The sequence below is a fragment of the Balearica regulorum genome, chromosome 2 (assembly GCF_011004875.1).
Source record: "Balearica regulorum gibbericeps isolate bBalReg1 chromosome 2, bBalReg1.pri, whole genome shotgun sequence".
Classification (NCBI taxonomy): domain Eukaryota; kingdom Metazoa; phylum Chordata; class Aves; order Gruiformes; family Gruidae; genus Balearica; species Balearica regulorum.
In genome coordinates, this window is record NC_046185.1 from 29,268,354 (window position 1) to 29,275,525 (window position 7,172).

The 7,172-nt window shown below is 37.8% G+C and overlaps 1 long non-coding RNA gene across 1 annotated transcript; it reads right to left on the reverse strand.

Moving 5' to 3' along the window:
- Window positions 1–2,363: 2,363 nt before the first annotated feature.
- Window positions 2,364–5,168, reverse strand: LOC142600718 (uncharacterized). Its single transcript, XR_012834278.1, has 3 exons — window positions 5,074–5,168; window positions 3,390–3,633; window positions 2,364–2,652 (listed from the first exon to the last, which is right to left on the reverse strand). It is a non-coding gene; the product is annotated as an uncharacterized LOC142600718 (long non-coding RNA).
- Between the last annotated feature and the right edge of the window lie 2,004 nt (window positions 5,169–7,172).

Here is a 7,172-nt window from a genome sequence, read left to right on the forward strand (position 1 = left end):
GTAGATAGCATTTTCTAACTTCCTGTCAACTGGGATGTCCCCAGTTAGGCTGGACTGTTGACAAATGATGGCAAGTGGCTTTGTAAGCACTGTCATTTGAATGTATCTGCACTAAAGTAGCCAAAGGAAAGTAATAACTACCATTTCTGTTTAAATAACAAATAAACAACAAGCACAACTACAGACTGAAGATTGGTCAGAAAATGTTCAAAAACAGTCCTGCAAAATATTTTAATTTCTCTTCTATTGAACTCTTCTGATTCTTCCTTGAGTTATACTTATAAGGTGTGTCTCCCTTATAGTTTTCACTCAGATGAGAAATGTGTGGAAGATATTCTCTTGACCTTCCCCACCCACCACACTTCATACTGTAGAGCAGTCTCAGAGGAGTAAACTTTCATGCTTTTAGATGAAATTAAACTGCTAATGGACACCTGCTCATCTGACCTAGCAGAACTAGTCCACAATAGTCCACATACTGTAGGTGTTGCTTTTTCAGCTCTTTCACTGTACCAATTGGGTTGCACTATGTGGTCGTACATAGTTGTCCATAATAAGGTACAATAACATGTGTCCTGAAATTTCTAAGAGGCAAATGGACTAATTAACTACACTGTAGAAATCTCACCCAATGCTATAACAACCAGTTCTGCAATTTTTAGGAAGATATCAACACTTTTTAGAAAAGCTCAGGACTAGCAAGGATAGGAATCTCCATCTGTCTTTGTTAGGTGTGTCACATTCTTTTCGTACAAAGGAGTTGCTCTTGTACATAATCCTTTTTAAGATTAACCTTTACAAGCAAATGTAACATTGTAGTGTAACATAGAAAACTTCTCTTAAATTGTTTGTACAATTGTTTCTAAGTAACATTCTTTGTAGTGCTAATTAAACGAGAGCAGCTCATCATATATTCATGATTCTAGAAATCGCAAATGTCAGTACTGTCGATGTTCTTATACTGCTGTGACATAAGTAGAATAAGCTAGTTTTGAATTACTGATCTCATTATTCCCTCATTCCATTTGCTGTATTATCAACAATAATGTTCAAGTAAAATAATTTCAGCAAGCAATATTCAATACTTTCTCTGAAACTGAAGGTTCTGTTTTCAGTGCTGCTTTCACAATAAGCTGCAACAATTGCATATTCCTTTAAGTATGAAGGTATTGAAATCAATTGAGAACTGGGAACATTAAAAAACAGAACATAATGAATAATGACTTTTTCTACTTTCTTCTTTCTCTCCTTTTGCCTTTTAAATGCAGGTAAACTTTAAAACAAATAACTCAATTTTATTTGAAAGACTTTGTTTTTATAATGTCTATTTTAAAACATTTTTTTAATTTTTTAATATTTTAAATTTACTTTCATTATATAACCAATTTAAAAATAGTTTGAAAATAATATGGCTGAAAATCAGCCTAAATTTAAATTACATTTAAAATCAGCTTAATTTTTTTTCTCAGAACTTTAAAAAATCTTGTCCAGAATTAGCTAATGCTTCTGAAGAAGAAGTAACTTATGAAGACACAGAAGTAACTTTTTCATCTTATGAATTAGCACTAAATGTCAGCATTATTAATTTGTAGTTACAAATGCAAGGTGTCTGGGTTTGGTTTGCTTCCTATTTCTCATAAATTGCCCAAATAATAGTGCAATAAAATTTGAAGAAAGCAAATTCCAACCTCATCTATTTTGATATTTGTCTAATAGATCAGTTTTAAATATTACAGGACACTGCTTAGACACTTAGCAGATGGCCATGGTTCACAAATTCTTCTTCAGACCCCTCACATAAAAGCAATAAAGGCCGAAATGTTTCTCCTGTTAGTGCCAATAGCAAACCTTGTATTGACTACCACGTTGTGAATCAGGCTGAGCATGCACGGGAAAGAATCTGGCCACACAACCTGCAGCCAGGAATGTAAATGAGCATGTGTTAACTCGGTGTGAGTGTCAGAGGAAAATGCAGTTCTAATTACTTATTTGGTCTATAGATTTCTCACAAAACTAATTTTTTTCTGTTTACTGCTTTGGAGAAACAGAAATATAAACACTATTCAAAACATCAAGTTTCTCTTAATCTCTCTTGCTCCTTTATTACGAAAATGTCTTTTCCTCAAAAATTTAAAGCTTCAGTGTTTTCTTCAGTTCTTTCTGACTATCAGGGTCATGTTTATTGAATCAGAATGAGAAAAATAATACTGATGATGGATATAATAACATGATCAGATCAGTACAACTTGTGTGTTGAATGCTGAGTATCAAGTATTTATAGTAAACAACATGCAATAAAGCCAAAATCTGAAACACTTTTAAAAACATTAATGAAAAATCACTCCCACAAGAAGAAGAAAAAGGCTTCCTCCCCACTCACAGTGCAAGGATCGTTATTACAGCTTAAAATTCATTCACCACGTTCTCTGATTTATCCTCAGGAAGGCAGGCAGCTGGGAATAGGCTGCGCAAATTTTTCATGCTGTGGGAATGTGCTCTAGTTTCTGTGGCAACTCAGGGAAGTCCTTGTGTCATACACTCTTATCCCACATGCAGTTCCATCAGTTCGGGTCTGTGCAGCAAGTCTGTCACTTCCCTGAAGCACTAGTCCCACTGTGTCTTTGCAGATGCACTGTAAAAGATGTGGCCAAGCTGGCCAGAAATGTTGGAGCAGATACCACATTATTAAAGAAACAGATACAACTCACTTCTGTAGCTACACTAAGCTGTTTTCTTTATAGGTCTTTATATTCTGTTTCAGGACTTTGGCCCAGTTCTCAGAAAACATAGCTTATTATGCAAATATATATGTTTAGAGTTTTACTAAAGTGAATTAATCAAATCGGTTTTGGCATCTCCCAGCCAAGGTGTTCACCATTTAGTTTGGGAGGGGGTTTCACCATAAAATGACCCTTTATTTACTCATGGTTTTGTTTCATTTTGGACCTTCCAAGGATTCAAACACCCTTCTGAGTATCAAAAATCCCTGATGGGCCCTTTTCTGACACAGAAAGCTGTATAACCTCCAAAAGGATCTCTTAAAAATTATCTACGATTTTCTGAAACAAAAAAATAAATACATATATTTATCTAAAAAGGAATTAGAAGAAACAGCTGGGATAAGTAAAACTAATCTTTTAGTACCAAAATTTGACGGCATCAGCTGAGAGGTTAATTAAAGGTTAATTCCACCAACTGAAATGGTAAGCAAAAGTATACTGTTACCCTCGTAATCATAGCTAAACTGTGACCTGAGTAAGGATTGCAAACATTCAGTTACTGACCCATACCATAGGCTACATAGCTAATTCAAAGATATTGCTAAAATTTATGGCTCCAGTTTAACTTTTTAATACGCTATAATTTATTTTATTTAATCTCATATTTACTTGATGTTTAATGTACTTTATGAGTATTTAACTCCTGCATAAACCATCCGGTGAATACTTGCAATGTTCTGTTTATCTCAGAGATATTTAGATGAAATATCTAACTTCTGACATCAAAGTCCATCCTGAAAGAGAAGGCAGTCACGCTAGTTACTCAGCATTCCAGTTCAGCAAATGGAAAGGCCACTTCGTACTCACAATTTAACTCCTGCAAGCACAGGGAACCAGGATGCGGTGATTCGTTCTGTAAATAGAATAAGCATGGTTGAAAAGTAGTTATCGTTTCTCCTCATTTACTCCCATTAAAAGACTGCCCCAGAACAAATTCTGATGATTAGGAACTTTCTTCTAATTTAGCCTAAATTTATGCAGACCAGTATTAATCTCACATTATTATAACACTATTGTCCTTTGGCTTATGTAACTCTACCCTTTGTTTACATTCCTCTTTCTCTTCCCACTGTATTTCTAAAAAGGAGTTATATAACTTGTAGCTCTTTTTTTTTTTTTCTTTTTTTTTTTTTTTTAATAGGACAGAGGAGCCAAACTTTTTTTTGCCTTCTCTTATAATTTCTATGAATAATGACAATATTGGCAAAAATCAGGTGAATAACTACTTAGAAGGTAAATGCAAAATCAAGGTGTAAAAGCATTTGTTTTGTTGACCTAGACATCAGTCAACATGACCTGTGGAACACATGATACCCACATCTGGTCAAAGCAGAATCTTCCTCCATTCAAGATCCCAAATTCTTTCTTATAGTTTACAATTTTCCATCCACATAAACAGAAAAATGAAATATGCATCTTAAAATGGCCAGTATCCTAGTGTCTGCTGCTTTTAGTTGGACTGAAAAAGCACTTGACCTTAATGTCTGCTTCAAGAGAGGCCAAAGAGGGTTTGAAACCAGCCTCCCTCATTTCAAATGAGCTGGATGACCCTAGTAACCCATCTACCAGCAGCAAATAAATGTTAGAAAGGGTTATAAGAACAGGTCTCCAGAGCTTCTAAAGGAGAGCAAAGAGAGGGAGGAACCAGAAATCATAAGGTAGAAAAGGTTTATGTTGTTCTGAAAATGAAGTAAAATATTATTCTTCTGAAAGCACTGTGTTTTTAATAAAGCAGACATCAAGAGCTGACATCACCACAAACATCCCAGTAGTCCCTTGAAGATATCCTTGTGTTTAGTTTCATGTTTATTCCCTAGGCAGGATAGTATCCTTCATCTTTAACACTTTTTGGCAATACTAACTTTCCCCAGGAGCTCATACAGTGTGACAATATATACCTGTGTCTATTGTGAAGTACATATACAGAATATTCATGTTATTTTAAAGTAATCATTACATTTCAGGATGTTTAGAATCTTTCCTCTAATAGGATATAAAATGAAGAAAAATCTGCACGTATTTTGTGTCCCCTTTCCTTTATCAGTATTTAATATGTACCTTACAGAGCGAGACTGCAAATATGACTGTTGTAGGTTAATCTCAGCTGGCAGCTAAGCACCACACAGTTGCTGGCTCACTGTCCCTGCCCCCAGAGAGAATAGAGGCAGAGAACAGGAAAACCAAAAGCAAGAGAAGTCCTGGGCTGATAAGAAGAAGAAGGAAGTGATTAAGAAGTGAAGGAAAGTGAAAGAAAAAAGGAAAAAAAAAAAATTAGGCAAAGACAATCTCTCACCACCTGTCGTAAGCAGACCAATGCTCAGCCATTATCAGAGAAATGTCTGCCTTCCTGAAAATCACCCTTCCCTCAGCTTTTATTGCTGAGCATGGTGTTATATGGCATGGAATATCCCTTTGGTCATTTTGGGTCAACCATCCTGGTTGAATCCCTTCCTAACTTCTTGCACACCCCCAGCCTGCTTCATGAATGAGCAGACTTGGAGAAAAAGAGAGCACCTTGACGCTGCACAAATACTGCTCAGCAATAGCCAAAACATTGTTGTGTTATTGATATTGTTTTAGTCACAAATCCAAAACACAGCACCATACGGGCTGCTGTGAAGAAAACTAACTACATCCCAGCCAGATGCAGTACAATCTCCATCCCTTATTCCATACCATTTTTGTTATGGTCAAGTCATGCAAACCAACACATCCAATACATCCTCATTAACCCACTCCTTTCCTGTTCTTTGATGTATACACAGATATAATTTCCTTATGCTATGGGCCATATCCATAAAATCTTCACTGCGTTTGTTTGATCCATGGCTTGGATTCTATCTGTTATGGTGATCACTCAGGACAGGAGATACAGCATTTTGACTTGAGTTATTGAGCACCAAAGCCAACTCAGGTCAGGTCAGTGCCATGCTTGCACAGCTTCTTGCAAGGCTTGTCCTCCATTGATTCAGGTGATTCCTCTTGTAGTACTTCCTATAACATATAATTCAAATCATGGCTTATTTTCTCCCAAGGTTAGATCTCCTTGAGATACATGCCAGATTTCCCCATCCTCCCACATTACCCACCAAATGTACCTATGTCCTTGAGTGAAAGCAACCCCACAAGGGGGTTTACCTTTTCTGAAGGGAGGAGCAACCCATGCTGCCTTTCGCAGACATTTTCCTTACACACACTACAGGGAACTTACCTCCTTCTGTAGTGTATAAGGAGTTTGCTTGGTTAGGGCCAGGTAAGTTATTTGATCTTCTGGTATTAACCAGCCGAGCAGGTTCTGCTAAATTTGCAGCCCAGTGCTTGCATGTCCCAGCACCCATCGTTTTCAGCATAGTCTTTAACAGTCCATTGTATTATTCAATCCTTCTGAAGGTTGGTGTGCAATAATGAAGTGTGATGCACCCAATCAATGCCATGTTTCTTGGCCCAGGTGCTTCTGAGGTTGTTTCAGAAATAAGTTCCATTGATTGTCTTGACCTTTTCTGGCGTGCCATGCCAGCAAGGAACTTGCTTTTCATGACCCAGTATGCTGGTTTGGATGGTGGTATGGGCTACAGAGTGTTTCCAGCCATCCAGTGGTCACCTCCATTATGATATACATGTGATGCTTGTCTTGGTGGGTTTGTGGCAGTCTGATATAATCAATCTGCCAGGCTTCCTTATTTTTTTGTGCAGCCAGTCTCCTCTATACCAGACAGGTTTAATCATTTGGCTTGCTTGATTATGGCACGTTTTGCACTCATAACTAACTCGTGCAATGGCTTTGGTGGTCAGGTCTACCCCTCAGCCATAAGCCCATATGTACATTTCATTGCTGTCTAGGTGTCACAACGTTATATGGGCCCACTGAGCTATGAATAGCGCACCCTTATGTTCCCAGTCCAGGTCCACCTGAGCTACTTTGATTCTGGCATGCCACTCTACTTGCTTATTGTTTCAATGTTCTTCAGTGGCACTGGCCATTTTTCTCATTTGGCAGTCTCTAGGGCCAGCTACATGTCTTTCACTTCTGCAAACTGACTCAATTCACCTTTTCCTTTGACATTTTCAGTGACTTGTCATGTGGGACTCCACAAAGCATTTTTCCAACTCCATTGGACCCATCAGTAAGCAGACCATATTGCTTTTTTCATTCTCTGATGATTTATTATACAGTGAGGCCTCCTCAGTACAGGTCACCACCTTGGACAATACTTTCTGGCCGGACCATGATCTTTTCCAGCACTCCAGGGCAGTTGGGGTTCCCCATTCGGACCCATTGCATGATCAGCTCTACCCACTTACTCCACATCATGTTGGTTACATGATGTGTATTGAGGACCATTCCTTTGAACATTCAGCACAGCACAGGCAATTGGAGTGCGAAGGCGAATC